We start from the raw sequence: 20,124 nt of genomic DNA on the forward strand, positions 1-20,124 counted from the left end.
GGGCTGGCTGCAGGCCTCAGGAGAGTCCCCCCCTGCCCGGGTGGTGGGGACACGCCCCTAGCCCAGTGGACACAACACAGGGCGTCCTCTGCCGCATGAGCTGTAGAGGAAACACCTTTAATTTTTTAAAAAATATATTTTATTGATTTTTTTTACAGAGAAGAGGGGAAAGGGATAGACAGTCGGAAACATCAATGAGAAAGAAACATCTATTAGCTGCCTCCTGCACACTCCCCACTGGGGATGTGCCTCCAACCAAGGTACATGCCCTTAACAGGAATCAAACCTGGAACCCTTCAGTCTGCAGGCCGAAAGTCTATCCACTGAGCCAAATAGGTTCAAGAGTAAATACCTTTTCTGACGGCTCATTGGCTAAGCTTCCTGTATGCCGCCACCTGCAGTGTTCTTGGTAACTTGGGTTATAAGAATCCAAGAAGGTGATCTAGGGCTTTTCCACCACACTCCTGGAGGAAAAAACAAAGGTCTGCTGCTGAAGGGGCTAAGAAATGTCATATCCTGCCCTAGCCGGTTTGGCTTAGTGGATAGAGCCTGGGCCTGCCAACCGCAGGGTCCGGGTTCGATTCTGATCAAGGGCATGTACCTGGGTTACAGGCTCCTCCCTGGCCAGGGCCCAGGTCAGGGCTCGTGCAGGAGGAAACCAAAGTGTTCCTCTCACATTGATGTTTCTCTCTGTCTCTCCCTCTCTCTTCCACACTCTTTAAAAATCAATGGAAACATATACTCAGGTGAGGATAAAAGAAAGAAAGAGAGAGAGAGAGAGAGAGAGAGAGAGAGAGAGAGAGAGAGAGAGAGAGAGAGAAAGAAAGAAAGGAAAGGAAAGGAAAGGAAAGAAAGAAAGAAAGAAAGAAAGAAAGAAAGAAAGAAAGAAAGAAAGAAAGAAAGGTCATATCCTGTGAAAGACACATCTTGAAAATGCCTAAAGAAAGTTGTCATTTTTTCACAGTAAAGGGACTAGAGTCTGTGTTGATGAAAACACCTTGGCAGCTGCGGTGGCTGGCATTGGCTGCAGCAGCGGGGTAATGGGGCTGGCGCCTTCCCTTGATCAGCCTGGTTGCCTCCGGCAGAGGGTGGCCAGACTGTGGCTTAGGCCCACTCCACATTGGAAGCAGGCCTAAGCCGTCAGTAGGACATCCCCTGATGGCTCCCAGTCTGTGATAGGGGGCAGGCTGGGCTGAGGGAATCCCTCTCCGTGCATGAATTTTGTGCATCATGTCACTAATCTTTTATAATATTGTTGAACATTTAGTACAGCATTTGGGTATTGGCCTAAGGACCTACCTACATTTCCTAATGAAATTCTCATGTCGATCAAACCGGTTTGGCTCAGTGGATAGAGCATCGGCCTGTGGACTGAAGGGTCCCAGGTTCGTTTCCGGTCAAGGGCATGTACCTTGGTTGCAGGCACATCCCCAGTAGGGAGTGTGCAAGAGACAGCTGAATTGATATTTCTCTCTCATCGATGTTTCTAACTCTATCCCTCTCCTTTCCTCTCTGTAAAAAATCAATAAAATATATTTTTTTAAAAAAAGAAATTCTCATGTCAACCTTACATTCACAGATTTTAAAACCTTGTTAGAGCTGCACTAAGAATTTGTGTTCTTTCACTTTTTTAGTTTTTAAGAAATAGAAACATAAGTGATACAAATTCTATAGGCACACAGCAATTCAGTAGGGAATAGAAGGACACATAGACATGTGTATATCTGTGTATATAATGTATGTAATGTGTAATGTATAAAACTTGATATTTGTATTATCATTTTTTACATAATAAAAATCACCAAGTATTAGCTGCTTCATGGGGTTCTGTCTAATGTATCTTTGTGATCACAACCCATGCTCTTAATCGTTACACAGGGAAACTTCCTTTTTCTTGCTTAGGGGAGCCAAGCAGAATGTATTACATTAGAGCTGTGAGGACTCAAAGTTGTCCAAAATTCTGAAACCTCTTACTAGAAAATTTCATTCCTTTATATTTATATACCTTCCAACTGAAAATAAATTCTCAAATATATGAACTTTATTTTGCACAGTAACTGTTTACTGAGAGCTTCTGTAAGATTCACAATAGAAGTGTAATTCTTTTCATTTTATAGATGGGGAAACTAAGACCAAAATTTAAGTAACTTTCCCAAGGTCTCTCCACTATTTGATGGTGATTCTTCCCAATAACTTCACACAGCCTGATGCCTGCAGGTTATTTTCCTGGGATGTTTAATAAAAGTAAAGAAGAGGAAAGGAAAACAAAAAATATGACCAATAAAACCCAGAAAAAAACGTTTAAAAAAGAAAAAAAATGTAAAGAAGAAGTTTCAAAATCTGAGGAACTCTCACACTCTGGTACATGGAAATGAGAGCAGATTTGTTTCAAGAAACCGGGAGTTGCTTAGAGTGTGGCTATCTCAGCTAATGGTGCCAGAGAAGGACAGGTAAGGACATACTTCAGTTCACACACACACACACACACACACACACACACACACACACACACAAACTGCTGAGCTGAGGATTCCAGTTACCTGTGACCACGTTCTTGTTCTCAGGGAAGAATAGCCAATATGTGGTTCAGCTCAAAAACACTTGTCTACATACTTACAAATCATAAGTAACACACTAAGTGAGACACATACAACACACAATGATGGACCACTCACCCCCAAAAATACACACCTGACTCATGACTCCTCTGGTGAACACTTAACTCACCACATATACGTAATTTAAGCGCTGTACACACATCACCAAAAGCATACAAGACCTCAAACAATTAGAAAATCTTACAGGAGCCTGGCCGGTGTTGGTCAGTGTCGACCTATCAACCAGGAGGTCACAGTTCCATTCTCATCAGGGCACATGCCCGGTCTATAAGCTTAATCCCCTGTGGGGTGTGCAGGAGGCAGCTGATCAATGATTCTCTTTCATCATTGATGTTTCTATGTCTCTCCCTCTCTCTTCCTCTCTGAAATCAATAAAAAGGTATTTTTGTAAAAAAAAAATAGTCCCAAGAAATAAACACCAAAACACATATGCACACCCAGCCATGATCACTGCAACAAGTAGCACACACCCTCCTGTTACTGAGAGGCAGGCTTCCATCCTTCTGGCCATTCCTTTCCAAGGGATGGGAGCCTACTTGGTGCAGTTAAGCCTATTCAGTCACAGGCAGTCATTAAACCAGCAACAACATCCCAGGCACCTGGTCATATACATATGGTCACATACACAGAAAATCAAGCAACATACCTTCCAGCTCACACACACAAGTGTGTCACTACAGACACAGCTCCCATGTGTACCAATACACACTGTTGAGCAGAGATGTGAGCCCTCTCTGAGCTGACCTTGGTTCCTGGTGAGGTCGGCATCTTATTGTCTAGAGCAGAGACATCAGTTTCACTCCTGATGCTCAGCTGTGATGCCAGTGTTTATGATAACAGGCATGAATCAGGAGTCCCTCACCACACGCCAAGAAGTGATAACTTGTTCTACATGCATTAAAACAGGGCTTTAAATCAGATACATAGCGTGCATGCACACACACACACACACACTTAACATTCAAGTATTAAATATATACAATACATGTGGGGACACAAACACACACACACACACACACACAGATTCATGGACACAGAGTCTCATACATGAACCCACTAGCACACAGGCAGATCCATAGCCAAGTGCAGATTTCCAGCTCCTCTCACCTGGGCTCGTCATTGGTGAGTTCAGACACCTTCTGCTCCAGACGGTTGCCCATCTCCTCAGGCTTTCTTCAAAAGACCTACTATCCAGACACACAGAAGAAATATCTGAAACTTGGCACTTCTACAGAGTTTCCTTTTCCTTAACCAGCTCTAGAGAAATGATAACACTTAATTATTAACGAGAGACTGCAACCAAGTCCAAGTCCACTGGTTTCTAGCTAATTTCTGTCTGTCCTTTGGGGAGCCGTGTGTCCAACAGCCAGAGGGACTAGAATCCTAGGGGACAGTGTCCCTGATTCCAGTCATGCCCTGACACCTTTCTTGTGGGACATCATTCCAGCTGGGACAAAGGATTTTTCAACTTAATATTTTAAATGATTTTAAACATAGAGAAAAATTGTAAAATGCCATATAAGTTTGAAAAACAGTAGGTTTCCAGTTGAGAGTGCAAAACACAGGGTTTACTCACATATTATTACTTTTTATTATTGTATTACTAGAGGCCCGTTGCAGGAAAATTCCTGCAATAGGGCTCCCTGCTGCGCTCTCCCCCACCCCGCCTGCTTCCCTTCCTTCTCCCCCGCCCTGCCTGATTCCCTTCCTTCTCCCTGCCCCACCTGCTTCCCTTCCTTCTCCCCCGCCATGCCTGCTTCCCTTCCTTCTCCCCTGCCCCGCCTGCTTCCCTTCCTTCTCTGCCACCCTGCTTGCTTGCTTCTCCGCAGCTTCGCTCCCTTCTGCAGCGCTTGGCTTCTTTCTACACTGTCTTTATATGCAAATTAACCGCCATATTGGTTGAGTTAATTTGCATACTCGCCCTGATTGGCTGGTGAGCGTGGCTTGGGTGTAGCGAAGGTGTGGTCAATTTGCATATTACTCTTTCATTAGGTAGAATTTTTCTTTTTTTCTTTTTTTTTTAAATTTATTGATTAAGGTGTCACATATTTGTCCTCATCCCCCCATTCCCATCCCACCCCCCTCCCCACGCATGCCCCAAGCCCCTGTTGAACTTAACCGTTGGATAGGCTCATATGCATGCACACAAGTCCTTTGGTTGAACTCTCCCCCTCCCCCCACCCTCCCCTATCCTCCCTCTGAGGCCCGATAGTCCGATCGATGCCTCCTTGTTTCTGGTTCTGTTCTTGTTCCTCAGTCTATGTTGTTCATCATTTCCCCTAGATGCGCGAGATCATATGTCACTAGATATATACTTATAAGAACTGAATGTGAGACGAGCAATAATGGTTATGCTGACAGGCAAATGAATCAGTCTGTAGTGAGTTTCTTTCTGGACCAACAGTTCTTTTGAGACCCAATTTCAATGTCCACCAGTTCCTTATGTGTACATGTCAGCACTGACCCCTCAGCTCTGGATGGTGGACAAATGGTGGTAACGGAGGTCCGACTCCCTCTGGTTTGGTCTCCGCCGGACCCAGGGGCACGGCTTCACCTGGACTAAGGGGAACGTGGCCTCACCCAGACCCAAGGGGCGCGTGGCCTCCCCCGGGCCCGGGACCCAGCCTCACCCGGATGGATCCAGAGGCACACGGCCTCACCCGGACCCAGGATCCGGCTTCACCCATACCCAGGGGCGCAAGGCCTCACCTGGACCCAGGGGCACATGGCCTCACCTGGGCCCAGGGACCCAGCCTCATCCGGGTCCAGTGGCGCGTGGTCTCATCCGGACCCAGAGGCGCGTGGCCTCACCCGGGCCCAGGGACCCAGCCACACCTGGGTCCAGGGGCGCGTGGCCTCTCTCAGACCCAGGGGCGCGTGGCCTCACCCGGATCCAGGGATGCATGGTCTCACCCGGACCCAGGGGCGCGTGGCCTCTCCCAGACCCAGGGGCACGTGGGCTCACCCGGGCCTAGGTGCGCGAGACCTCACCCAGATCCAGGGACACATGGTCTCACCTGGACCCAGGGGCACTTGGCCTCTCCCAGACCCAGGGGCACGTGGCCTCACCCGGACCTAGGTGCACGAGGCCTCACCCTGATCCAGGGACACATGGTCTCACCCGGACCCAGGGGCGCGTGGCCTCTCCCAGACCCAGGGGCGTGTGGCCTCACCCGGACCTAGGCACGCGAGGCCTCACCCGGATCCAGGGACACATGGCCTCACCCGGACCTGGGGGCACGTGGCCTCTCCCAGACCCAGGGGCACGTGGCCTCACCCGGGCCTAGGCGCACGAGGCCTCACCTGGATCCAGGGACACATGGCCTCACCCGGACCCAGGGGCGCGTGGCCTCTCCCAGACCCAGGGGCACGTGGCCTCACCCGGGCCTAGGTGCGCGAGGCCTCACCCAGATCCAGGGACACATGGTCTCACCCGGACCCAGGGGCGCGTGGCCTCTCCCAGACCCAGGGGCACGTGGCCTCACCCGGGCCTAGGTGCGCGAGGCCTCACCCAGATCCAGGGACACATGGTCTCACCCGGACCCAGGGGCGCGTGGCCTCCCCCAGACCCAGGGGCACGTGGCCTCACCTGGACCTAGGTGTGCGAGGCCTCACCCGGATCCATGGACACATGGCCTCTCCCAGACCCAGGGGCACGTGGCCTCACCTGGACCTAGGCGCGCGTGGCCTCACCCGGGCACGGGACCCAGCGTCATCCGGGTCCAGGGGCACATGGCCTCACCCGGACTCGGAATCCGGCTTCACTTGGACCCAGGGGCACGTGGCCTCACCCAGACCCAGGGACGTGAGGCCTCACCTAGACCCAGAGGCATGTGACCACACCAGAGCCCAGAGGCGCGCAACCTCGCCCGCACCCGGGTCCCAGCGGGGTTTCGTCTTCTTGATCCCAATTCCTGTTGGTCAATTCCCTCTCAGCAATTCCTTCGGCCATTTTCCCAGAGCTCCAGGACGGCCGCTGCAGAACTCGTTGGGCGGCAGCTCAGCGAAGCTCCGGTGTGCCTGGTGCACGGCGGCGGGCTGGTCCGGTGTCGCTGCGTCGTCCCTTGGGTCTGCAGTGGTGGCCGGTCGCCGAGCATGCGCACCTGGCCGCTTCTGGGGCATTGAGATTCTTGAAGGACTCGGAGGTCAGCAAGCGCGGAGTCTCCCACCCCATGTCTCATAGGGGCTCGTCTGTCCGTGCTCGGCAGCCAGTGGAGCCGTCCCCTCAGCCGGAGACCGCCGGGGGAACTGCGCCGAGCACATTCCAGGCCGCCATTGTGTCGCCTGAGCCGTAGTTCTTAAAGTGTGGTCTTTGGGACACCGGCATCAGCATCATCCCGCATACTCCTCTTTTATTCTAGTTGTAGAGCATCCACACAGCCAGCCCTCTGGTGGTTCTGGATGGTGTCTGCTCTGCTCTCCTGTCATAGTCTCAAAGTTGTTGTGGTAGGCAACAATCAGGCTTCCGCCCTATGCCTCCATCTTGGTCCTCCTTTGTATAGTTAAGTCTTGGTTGTTGTTGGTGTCACTGGGAGGCCCTCTTTGTCTATAAAGGAAGAGTTGCTGTGCAGGAGACACGTTTATGGGCCGGGTCTTGGTGCAGCAAGGCTTTGGCGCTCACTGAATCTGCTTCTTGAATGTGTCCCTTATGCATGTGGTTGAAATCTGGTGTCATCTCCCACAGACCACTAGATGCCCTCGTTTCTGGGTCTCCAATGGGGTGTAGATCAGCTACTGCCTTAGGCACTCAGCAGGAATTACAGCAAAAACTGTAGTTTCCTCCTCCTGTCCGAGTGGCCCTGGAGCAGTCCGACTAGAACAGCAGTTCATCTGATCAAGCTGCCAGAGGGCAGGCCACCCACATGCACAAGCCGTTGCTTGGAGCACAGATGCGCCTGCAAGACTTGCGGGGCAGGTCTTCAAAACGTGCTGGGCGGGTCCCAGGGTGGGGCGGGTCCCAGGGCGGGGCGGGGTCTCAGGGCGCCAACAGGTCATGGCGTGGCGAACCCCAATGGCTGCGAGTCTGCTCCTTCTGCCTTCCACGTTTCTAAGCCCCCTCGTTCCGCACTCCAGCGCAGCAAACACTGATTGCTGGGCGCACCTCCGCAATAGTCCCGCCTCTCCCCGCAGGCGTCTGGGTCTCCCGCGCGTCCCCCAGAAGCTGGATTTCAGGGTGATGGGGAGCTAATCTCCCCTAGGGTTGGAACAAAAGGTGCGCGCCCCTTCCCCCGCCGCCAGCCCGACCCACGCGCCTCCGCACCTCATCCCCTCTGATTTCGCTGGTTTCCTCTTCCCTCTTAGCTGTAAATCTACCATTCAGCCATCTCTCCTGTAGTTCTGGGTGGTAGACGCTCTGTCCTTCAGTCGTGCCCCTGAAATTGCTGTGCGCGGCACAGTTCGCAGTTCCTTTGTTTAACTCTGCCGCCTTCTTGGTTCTCCTCTGTCAAAATGGCTAGAGGACTTGAATGTAAGATGGGAAATTCTAAGAATCCTCCAAATCGGTTTTGGCGGCCTCCGGGGCCCCGAGGATCTCCCTGGGCAGCTCGGCCAGGTCGGTGACGCGGATGAGCCCCTCCTGCAGAAAGATGGTCTCTTCCTTCACCAAGAGCCGCTGCGCCGAGTCCGCGGCTGCCGCCACAGCAGCTGCCGCGGCGCCCACGAGCCCATGGCCCCGGCTGCAGTGCTGACTGAGAGGAGCAGCTGCCCGGTCTGGGGAGACGCGAGCAGCAGTCGCCACCCTCACCAGTCCATGTTTCAGTTGTATTTCCGAAACTGCCATGCGAGGCAACAGATCAGCCTTTCACCTCCGCCGCCATCTTTTCAGGGATCTCTAGGTAGAATTTTTCATGGTAGCCTACACACAGAGGAAACCAAACAACACACTTTCCATCTCTCTAAACATACTTTTGTCCTAATCTATAATTGACTAATGTAGTGTCTGCCAGGTTATCTATTGGAAAGTTACTATTTTTTTACGTTACTATTTTAACCTTGTAATTAATAGGTATCATTTGGGTTGATATTTTGATATCAGACTGTCGAGCCTCAGAGGGAAGGTAGGGGAGGGTGGGGGTAATTGGGAGAGATCAACCAAAGGACTTGTATGCATGCATGTAAGCCTAACCAGTGGTCATGAACAACAGGGGGGTGGGGGCATATGTGGGGAGGGGTTTGGGATGGGAATGGGGGGATGAGGACAAATATGTGATACCTTAATCAATAAAGAAATTTAAAAAATATATCATTTCCTTTACTAAAATTTCAACTCACTATATTTGAAATCTATTGGTGATTCTTATATGAGAAAATTATTGCAAATGTTGTTGCCAAATTGTGCTATTTGTAATTCCATTATTTCTTCTAGATTTACTACTTGTATTCTCTTATAAGAAGAAAATTACTCTTTCCCCCTCTCGTTAGTTTTTTATTTATTCATTTATGTCATTATGGAATCATAGATTCTTGTTCTCTGAGTTATAATCTTTTATCATTATTATTGGTTTTGAAGCTCTAGTTGTGCTTATTGCCTACAAGGATTCTAAATGACCTCAGACAAGCTTACCGGGAAATATATATAAAAGAAACACAAGAAGCAGAAACTAGAAACTAAGAAGCTAAAGGAAAGTTTACCCACAGCAGGTGGGTCAGGAATGGGACAGGAAGAATGGGAGATGGAAACAGCATAGATGTTGATATATGACCTATAAATTGCAATCTATTTATACATTTTAAAGCCCATGATTTCTAATTGATATCTCCAATTCTAGTTTGACACCATAGAGTTCTTTCCAGCCTCTCCTTTTCCATATACATAGCTCCCTAGAGAGAGAGGGACTCCCTTTTCCTCAATGTTTACTTATTTGCTGAGTCTTTGGATACATGGTGAGTTGTTTCAGAATCTTGACTCACACCACTTTCAATGACACACTAAGTACAGCTTAAAACTTTGTTGGCAGGTTTGTTTTTTTATTGTGAGAGTATGTAGTCAAAATTCTGGGTTCAGGAATTACTTAGGGTACTTATTTTATTTTCCTCTTGGGTGTAATTACAGTGCATAATAGGATTATAATTAGGTTCACTTATATTGTTTTATTCTATTTTGCTTTATTCACCAACTCTTCTATTTATTGTTAGTGGCAAAAGACAACATAGTCAAAACGACACAAATAATTCAAACCCCTCCCCTCTGACAGCTGTCAGTCTACTCTAGATTGCATTGTCATTTATTGACATAATAATAATAAAAGTCCAAGAGGCATCACGACCAAAATGAACAAATGACCAGTCACCATGAGGTGCATGGAGCTCCTCTTGGGCCCGGCACCTCCTCGCACAGCTGGAGGTGGGAGGCAGGAGATGGGGCGCCTCCTTGCACTGGCGGGAGGCGAGAGGTGGGGCGCCATCTCACAGCAGTGGGAGGTGGGAGGCAGGGCACCTCCTTGCAGCTGCGGGAGGCAGGAGGCGGGAGGAGAGGCATCTCCTCACGCGATTTCAATTGCACGCTGGGCCTCTAGTTTAATAAAACCATACAGATGTCAAGCATACAGCTAAATAAAACATCTGCATACCGCATTGTGCACTAACCACCCAAACTCATATCTCTTTCCCTCTCCTTTGATCCTCCCTTTGTTCACTTCCACCTCCTCCCCAAAACCCCTTTTCCTCTGGCGCTCACCATACTGTTTTCCATGTCTATATATGGTATATATTTTTTCTTGCTTTATTCATTCACCATTTTTTGGCCCAGCACTCCTTAACACCCCGCCTCTGACAGGTGCCAGTCTACTCTATGTATCTATGGTTCTGTTTCTATTTTGTTTTTTCATTATTTTGACAATTAGATTACACATATAAGTAAGATTCTATGGTATTTGTCTCTCTTTGTCTAGCTTTTTTCACTTAGCATAATAATTTCCAGGTCCATCCATGCTGTCTCAAAAGGAAGATTTCCTTTTTTCGGCCAAGTAGTATTCCATTGTATAAATGTACCATGGGCTTTTTTATTCCTCATCTACTGATGGGCCCTTGGGCTGTTTCCAGATCTAAACTACTTCCTGTGTTTCTTTATGTTTAAATGGGCATATATATGAGTATTTTACTTCCCCTTCATTTTTGCATGACATGTAGTATGCTATAAGTGCTCTTTTATACATTGCTTTTTAAAATTTAACAATATATCCTATTTCTCCATATTGATTCATAAATATCTCTGTTCGTATATTTTTCCCTGTAGCAAAATACTAAATTTCACTGATGTTCCTTAGAGTTTTCTTTGCTGGTCCTAGAATGAGATATTGGTGTTGAGTGTCCTAAATGCCACCCAATTGTATACCTCCAATGGCTAACATGATAAATTTTATGTTTTGTATATTAAACTAAAATAAAAATTAAAGAGCAAGTAAGAGGTAATCTCTACATATAGCACATAAAAGAATTACAACATAATAATAATAATAATAATATATGATCAATATGTAAATCAGGGGGAATGGAATAAAAAAATATTTGATTAATCAAAAGGGAGGAAGATAGACAAATGTGAAGCAGGTGTATCAAATAAATTTCTGTAAAATGCAAAATATAAATTTAGATATATCTTATATAATAAAAGAGAAACATGTAAATTGACTGTACCTCCACTACACTCACCAGCCAATCAGGAGTGAGTATGCAAATTAACCCGACAAAGATGGCAGGTTAATTTGCATACACTGGTGCACAGCGGAGAGCAGAGTGGGAGAGCCAGTGGAGAGTGGAGCAGCTTGGAGAACATGGCTCCCCAAACTGCCACATGGAGAGCAGAGAGGGAGAGCTGGCTGCTTGATGGACTTGGCAGACCGGAAGGCCATGGGATGGAGACAGAGCAGGATTGAAAAACCAAGAGTGCGGGGAGCACCAGGAATTTTGGGAATAGTAGTTTTGGTGGCAGATGGATCTCCTAGACACTAGAGCAAAGTGAGCCTGGAGCAAGTTACTGTTGTGGTGGGGGATGGAGGGAAAGCAAAGGTGAGAGACATAAGTAAAATCAGTGTCTAGGAAAAATCTAAGGGAAGATATCCTAAAACTTCCAGGAAATATCCACCAATAAAGCAAAGAAAACAAAATGCCTCTATTATTCTGTGAGCAACAAACCAAACTGGGTTGGGGTCTCAGACAATTCACTCATATGATTGCAAAGACAGACAGAAATTCCAGGATGGAGAGGGCTCCCCTGAGAGCTCCCAGATTGGAGAGGGTGCAGATTGGGCTGAGGGTCCCACCCCATGTGCACGGCCCCTAGTTATGATTATATTAGACTAGAGGTCCAGTACATGAAATTCTTGCATGGGGGGCTGGGGTGGGTCCCTCAGCACGGCCTGCACCCTCTCGCAGTCCAGGACCCATTGGGGGATGTCCCCCTGCTGGCTTAGGCCCAAGCCCTTCAAAGATTGGGCCTAAGTCGGAAGTCAGACATCCCTCTCACAGTCCGAGCTCTCACAGTCCAGGACCCCTCACTCCTTACTGCCCGACTGCAGCAGAGGTGAGAGAAGCTCCCTCTGCACTCACCAGCCATGAGCCTGGCTTCTGACTGAGCAGTGCTAGCCATGTGGGAGCGCAGTGACCACCAGGGGGCAGCTCCTGTGTTGAGCGTCTGGCCCCTGGTGGTCAGTGCCCGTCATAGCAACCAGTCGTTGCGCCAGTTGTTCCACCGCTCGGTCGATTTGCATATTAGGGTTTTATTGTATGGGATATTAATAGGTAAAATTCTCCACAAATATAATAATTGTTGCCTTACATAAAAAGAGCAAATCCAACTTTACACTGTTAGTAATGGACACCTCATAGATATAAAGATGTAGCAAAGTTTCAAGTGATAGAAATGATACCATGTAAACACTAACCATGAGTAAGGGGCATCTTTACTAACAATGCTATACTAGTATCTATATCTCTATCTGTATCTTTATCTGTACCTGTATATGTACCTATATCTATAGACTTAGTTATAATATAGCTGTACTAATATCAGAAGTAGACGAGGTGTTAATGTAGGACCAATTGCTAGATGTGTGCTGTTAAACTCATTTAAAAAATGCGTTTATAAAGTCTTGCTTTATAGAACATGCAAATTTTCATAGTGTAATTATTTTGTTGTTGTTGTTTGTTTGTTTGTTGTTGTTTTTTAATTTCTTTATTGATTAAGGTCTTGCATATGTGTCCTAATCCCCCCAGTGTAATTATTCTTATCATGACTGATTGAAGTCTACCAACATCATGTCATTGAATGTGAGTTGGAAGAGATGTGCACAATCAGCTTGAAGCCAGTGTGAGACAGCAAACAATAATCAGTTTTAAAAAAAAGTTCATCAGGAATGGATCATTATGGTAAATCAGTGAGTCCTCAATAACATAGTCTAAAAATACAAACTCACAATTATAACTGTGTAAGATATTTTACAAATATTTTGCATAGGTCTTGCAAGAGATTATGAACAAGGGAATAAAGAATTATTAACAACCAAAGTAGCAAATTTGACCAAGTTAAGTATTAACAGCACTTGTACATAACAAGAGAATGCATATTCTTAGATTATATGGAGATGTTGACCGTACAATGACTATAGAATTGTCTCACTGTGCTCCTGACTGCAACAAGAGGATTTAGTGATTACCAGTTAAAGAACTTAACCCTATTGACACACATCTCTAAGGCCTGTTTTATATCTCTGTTCCTCAGACTGTAGATGAAGGGGTTCAGCATGGGGGTAACTACTGTATACATGACCGAAGCAATTATGTCTTTGGAACCCCATGATGAGGAGAAAAAGTAAACACCTGCAGCAGTCCCATAGTATAACAACACCACAGAGAGATGGGAGCCACAGGTAGAAAAGGCTTTAGAGTCTCTTAGTGGTGGGCACCCTCAGGATGATAGTCCCTATACGGATATAGGAGCCCAAAATTACACCAAAAGGCAGGAAGAAAATCATTCCTCCCTCGGTGAATAGGACCAGCTCATTGAGGGAGATGTCTGAGCAGCTCAGCTTCAGGAGCGCAGCCAAGTCACAGAAGAAGTGGGTGATGATATTATCGGCACCAAAGGACAGTCGGACCAATAGGAGAATGTGCAGCAAATCATGGACACAGGAGATAATCCAGGAGCCAGCCACCAGCAACACACACAGCCCCTCCCTCATGATGGTGGTGTAGTGTAGGGGCTGACTGATGGCCACATACCTGTCATATGCCATCACAGCCAGAAGAAAATTGTCAAGACCAACAAAATGTATGTAAAAATACAACTGAGAAATGCATCCCTCATAGGAGATGGATTGTTGCTGAGTCTGCATGTTCGTGAGCATATTTGGGACAATGACAGAGGAAAGAGAAATGTCAGAGAAGGCCAAGTGGCTGAGGAAGAAGTACATGGGCGTGTGCAGGCGAGAGTCCAGCCTGATGAGCAGGATGATGAGCAGGTTGCCCAGCACCGTGGTCAGGTACATGCCCAGGAACAGGGTGAAGAACACGCCCTGCTGCCCTGGCGGGATGGGGAGCCCCAGGAGGAGGAACTGGGACACGCTGCTCTGGTTCTCATGCCTCATGCTGCTCTTCTGTCTGCTGAGGATGACGAAGACATAGGAATCTCAGGAACCTAGAAAGGACAAACAGAACCATCACATCTCATACTGTCATTCTCTGTTAAAACGTTCATTTTTAAATACTTTCATATTTATTTCTCACACCTGTGGATTTATGCATCTTCCATCTCTCCCAGTCTGCCTCCAGAAAAACATTGTGCCCCCAAAGTGGTCAACAAGACCTCATCACACAGTAGCAAGAAGGGGTTTCTCTGTTTTATTCAACCATTACTTTTATCATCAAGTCTGTGATGGGACCTCTTTTAAGGACTGAGATAATGTCTATACCAGGCCAGAGCCAAACCCTTATAATTCACTGTGGCAGAAACAGAAGATGAGCCCCAGAAACTGGTATCAGTTGTTAGTGCCTTAAAATAACGTGAGACTCCCGGGCTGAGTTGGGGTTTTTGGAGCATTTTCACACTCCTCCTGTATATCTGCTAGAGTCATTGACCCACAGTTGTAAACTCAGGGAGACTCTCAAATGGGTGGCCTTTTAAAAACTACTTGATGCCAGAACAGCTCCAAAACCAAAATAGTGCACAATCTATCTTTCATACTGTGGTTGAACATTTAGTACAACATTTGCATATTGCCTAATGACCTACCTACATTTCCTAATCAAATCCACATGTCAAACTTACATTCCCAGATTTTTAAATCCTGTCATAGCTGCACTAATAATTCGTGTTCTTACACCTTTTTAGTTTTTAAGAAATAGAAACATAAATGATACACATTCTCCAGGCACACAGCAATGCAGTAGGGACTAGAAGGACACACACATGTGTGTACATCTGTTTGTATAATGTATGTAATATGTAATGAATCAAACTTCTATTATCATCTATATATATAAAATGCTAAGTGACCGTCTGACCATCCGACCAGCTGGTATATATGATGCTCAATGACCACCAGGGGACAGATGCTCTATGCAAGAGCTTCCGAGCTGTGGTGACTTGGTGCGGCAGTTCTCAGGTGACACACCCCGGAACCAGAGAGGAGGGAGCCGCGTGATTCCACCTTCAGCCGTGGGTGCACAATCCGTGCACTGGCCACTAGTTTTTATATAAAAAAATCACCAGGTTTTACTTCATGGGGTTCTGTCTAATATATACTAGCATTTGTGATCAGAACCCACGTTCTTAACCATTACACTGGAAAATATTCCTTTTTTTTTTTTTTTTTCGCTTAGGGGAGCCAAGCACAAAGTATTACATTAGAACTGTGAGGACTCAGTTGTCCAAAATTCTGAAACCTCTTACTGGATAATTTCATTCCTTTATATTTATATACCTTCCATCTGACAATAAATTCTCAAATATATGAACTTTATTTTGCACAGTAACTGTTTACTGAGAGCCTCTGTAAGATTCACAATAGAAGTGTAATTCTTTTCATTTTATAGATGGGGAAACTAAGACCAAAATTTAAGTAACTTTCCCAAGGTCTCTCCACTATTTGATGGTGATTCTGCCCAATAACTTCACACAGCCTGATGCCTGCAGGTTATTTTCCTAGGATGTTTAATAAAAGTAAAGAGGAGGAAAGGAAAATTTAAAAATGACCAAAAAACCAGAGAAAAATGTTTAAAAAAAATGTAAAGAAGATGTTTCAAAATCTGAGGAACTCTCACACTCTGGTACATGGAACTGTGAGCAGATTCGCTTAGAGTCTGGCTATCTCAGCTAACGTTGCCAGAAAAACAGGACAGGGAAGGACCTACTTGAGTTCTGACACCCATAAACACACACACACACACACACACACACACACACACACACACGCACACACAGACACACACACACATACACACACACTGACACTGCTGAGCTGATGATTCCAGTCACCTGTGACCATGTTCCTGTCCTCAGGGAAGAATAGTCAATATATTGACTATTCAGCTCAAAAACACTTGTCTACACACATGCAAATCATAATTAACACACTAAATGAGACATGCACAACACACAATGATGGAACACTCACCCACAAAAATACTAACAAATATGACTTATGGACTCATCTGGTAATACTCAACTCACCACATATACATAACTCAAGCGCTATACACACATCACCAAAAGCACACAAGACCACAAACAATTAGAAAATCTTACAAGAGCCTGGCTGGTATCGCTTAGTGGTTGAGTATCGACCTATTAACCAGAAGGTCACGGTTCGATTCTGATCAGGGTACATGCCTGGTCTGTGGGTTCAACCCCTAGTGGGGCGGGGATGGTGGTGCAGGAGGCAGCTATTCAATGATTCTGTCTCATCAAACATAGAGACCTATATTTTTATGTCTCTCTCCCTCTCCTTTCCTCTCTGAAATCAATAAAAAATATTTTTGTAAAAAATCTCACAAGAAACACACACCACAGCACATATGCACACCCAACCACACACCTACTCTAATAAGTAGCACACACTCTCCTATTACTGAGAGGCAGGCTTCAACCCTTCTGATTTTTCCCTTTGGGAGACGAGTGTCTACTCGGTGCAGTTAAGCCTGTTCAGTCACAGGTAGTCATTAAACCAGCAACAACATCCAATCACTTGGTCACATATACATGATAACATACACACAGAGAAAATCAAACAACACCCCTTCCAGCTCTCACACACAAGTGTGTCACCCACAGCACAGCCATGTGCACCAGCACACGCTGCTGAGCAGAGGTGTGAGCTCTCTCTGACCTGACCTTGTTCCTGGTGAGGTTGGGCATCTTCCTGTCCAGAAGCAGAGATAACAGTCTCACCCGGATGCTCAGCTGTGATGCCAGTGTTTATGATGACAGGCATGAATCAGGAGTACCTCTCCACATGCCAAGAAGTGGTAACTTGTTCTACAGGAATGAAAACAGGACTTTGAGTCAGGTATGTAGCTCACACAGACATACACACTTACACATACAACTATTAAATACTATTAAATACCAGGTACACAAGCATATACAATACATGCGCGCACACACACAGATTCATGGACTCAGAGTCTCATACATGAACCCACTAGCACACAGGCAGATCCATTGCCAAGTGCAGATTTCCAGCTTCTTTCACCTGGGCTCATCATTGTGAGTTCAGACACCTTCTGCTCCAGACTGTTGTCCAGCTGATCAGGTTTTCTTCAGGAGACCTAATGTCCAGACACACAGAAGAAATATATGGAGACTTGGCACTTCTACAGACTTTCCTTTTCCTTAACCAGCTCTAGAGAAATGAATCCAATGATAACACTTAATTATTAATGAGAGACTGCAACCAAGTCCAAGTCCACAAGTTTCTGGCTAATTTCTGACTGCCTGTTGGGGAGCTGTGTGTCCAACAGCCAGAGGGACTGGAGTCCTAGGGGACAGTGTCCCTGATTCCAGTGATGCCCTGACGCCTTTCTTCTTGGGCATTATTCCAGCTGGGACAAAGGATTTTTCAACTTAACATTTTAAATGATGTTAAACATAGAGAAAAATTGTAAAATGCCATATAAGGTTGGAAAAAAGTAAGTTTCCAGTTGTGAGTACGCAAAACACAGAGTTTATTCACATACTAGAGGCCCAATGCACAAAGATTCATGCAAGAATAGGCCTTCCTTCCCCTGGCTGAAGGCACCCAGGACCTGGGCTGCTTCGCTCTAGCTGCTTCCAGGCACCCGGATCCTGGGCTGCTTCACTCTGGCTGCTGCTGACACCTACCAGGACCCGGGTTGCTTTGCTCCAGACACCGCCAGGCATCTGGGACCGGGGCTTCTTCTCTCTGGCTGCTGCCGCCACCCACCAGGGGCGTGCTCCGAGCCACGCCACGGTCGCTCTGAGCACGCTCCCACCCCTGGTGTATGTCTGTTCAAAAACACTTGTCTACACACATGCAAATCATAAGTAACACACTAAGTGAAACATGCAGGGGGTGGCCGCTTGGAGCATGCCCCCACCCCAGTGTGTGTCCGCTGGGGCTGGGAGCGGCACGCAGTCCCCTCCTGCCCATCTGCGCGCGCAGCTCCTCCTGAGTGGTCGTGATGCACCCTCCTCCTGAGCCAGTTGTGTTGCCTGGCTAATTTGCATATAACCTGTTTATATATATACTAGAGGCCTGGTGCACTAAATTCGTGCACAGAGGGGAGTTGTCCCTCAGCCCAGCCTGTACCCTCTCCAATCTGGGACCCCTCGAGAGTTGTCCGACTGCCCGTTTAGGCCCGATCCCACTAGGATCAGGCCTAAACGGGCAGTCGGACATCCCTCTCACAATCCAGGACTGCTGGCTCCCAACTGCTTGCTTGCCTGCCTGCCTTCCTGATTGCCCCTAACCGCTTCTGCCTGCCAGCCTGATCACCCCCTAACCACTCTGCTGCCAGCCTGTTTGCCCCCAACTTCCCTCCTCTGCCAGCCTGGTCACTCCTAACTGCTCTCTCCTGCAGGGTTGATCACCTCCAACTGCCCTCCCTTGCAGGCCTGGTCCTTCTCAACTGCCCTCCCTTGCAGGCTGGGTACCTCCCAACTGCCCTCTCCTGCTGGCCATCTTGTGGTGGCCATCTTGTGTCCACATGGGGCACAGGATCTTTGACCACATGGGGGCAGCTATATTGTGTGTTGCAGTGATGACCAATCTATATTACTCTTTTATTAGATAGGATAGAGGCCTTGTATAGGGGTGGGGGCCAGCTTGTTTGCCCTGAAGGGCGTTCCGGATCAGGTGGGGGTTCCCTTGGGGCGTGGGGCGGCCTGAGCGAGGGGCCTGTGGTGGTTTGCAGGCCGGCCACGCCCCCTGGCAACCCAAGCGAAGGCCCTGGTATCTGGAATTTATTTTCCTTCTACAATTGAAACTTTGTAGCCTGGAGCGGAGCCAAGCCTGGGGCTCCCTCTGAGACCAGCAGCCATTTGTGTTGGGGTTATAATTGAAACTTAGTTGCCTTAAGCGGGTGGGCCCGGCCAGGGTGTTCGTAAAGCTATGCTTCTCCTGTTGCCAGCAGAAACCCTGGCCTGCTCTCTCAAGCTCCATTCTGCCGCCATTTGTTTGAATTTGTTTACCTTCTATAATTGAAACTTTGTAGCTTGAGTGGAGGCTTAGGCCTGGCAAGGGCAGGCGGAAAGCTTGGCTTCCTTTGTTACCTAGAAACCTTGCTCTCTGTGGCTGTAGCCATCTTGGTTTGGGTTAATTTGCATGCTCGCTCTGATTGGATGGTGGGCGTGGCTCGTGGGCGTGGTTTGTGGGTGTGTCAGAGGTATGGTCAATTTGCATATTTGTCTATTATTAGGTAGGATAGATTGTTATTTATTATTACTGTATTATTTTTCATGGTAACATACACACAGAGAAAACCAAACACATTTTCCATCTCTCTAAACATACTTTTGCCCTAACCTATAATTAGCTAATGTAGTGTCTGCCAGGTTATCTGCTGGAAAGTTACTATTTTTTTAAGTTACTATTCTAACCTTGTAATTAATAGATATCATTTTGGTAGATATTTTGATACTATACAAATATAACATTTCCTTTACTAAAATTTCAACTCATTATATTTGACATCCATTGGTGATTCTTATATTAGAAAATTATTGCAAATGTTGTTGTCAAATTGTGATATTATAATTCCACTAGAGGCCCAGTGCATGAAATGCGTGCACTGGTAGGGTCCCTAGCAGCTGCCAGCTGCCAGCCTAGTACTCCCTCCTTTTCCCCAGCTGCTTGCTGCCACTGCCACTGACACCGGCTGGGGCCTCCCTCCCGTCCCCATTGCTTGCTGCCGCTGCCGCTGGCCAGGGCTTCCCTTCCTTCCCCTGGCTGGCCTCGCCCCCTGGTCGAACTATTGGACAAACAGTCGTTCGAGGGGACAATTTGTATACTATGTTTTTATTATATAGGATTATTGCTTCTAGATTTATTAT

General features: G+C 47.0%; 1 pseudogene; it reads right to left on the reverse strand.

Moving 5' to 3' along the window:
- Positions 1 to 13,266: 13,266 nt before the first annotated feature.
- On the reverse strand, positions 13,267 to 14,200 carry LOC103295724 (olfactory receptor 1J4-like; annotated as a pseudogene).
- Positions 14,201 to 20,124: the final 5,924 nt, after the last annotated feature.

This window comes from Eptesicus fuscus, chromosome 15, assembly GCF_027574615.1.
Source record: "Eptesicus fuscus isolate TK198812 chromosome 15, DD_ASM_mEF_20220401, whole genome shotgun sequence".
Classification (NCBI taxonomy): Eukaryota; Metazoa; Chordata; class Mammalia; order Chiroptera; family Vespertilionidae; genus Eptesicus; species Eptesicus fuscus.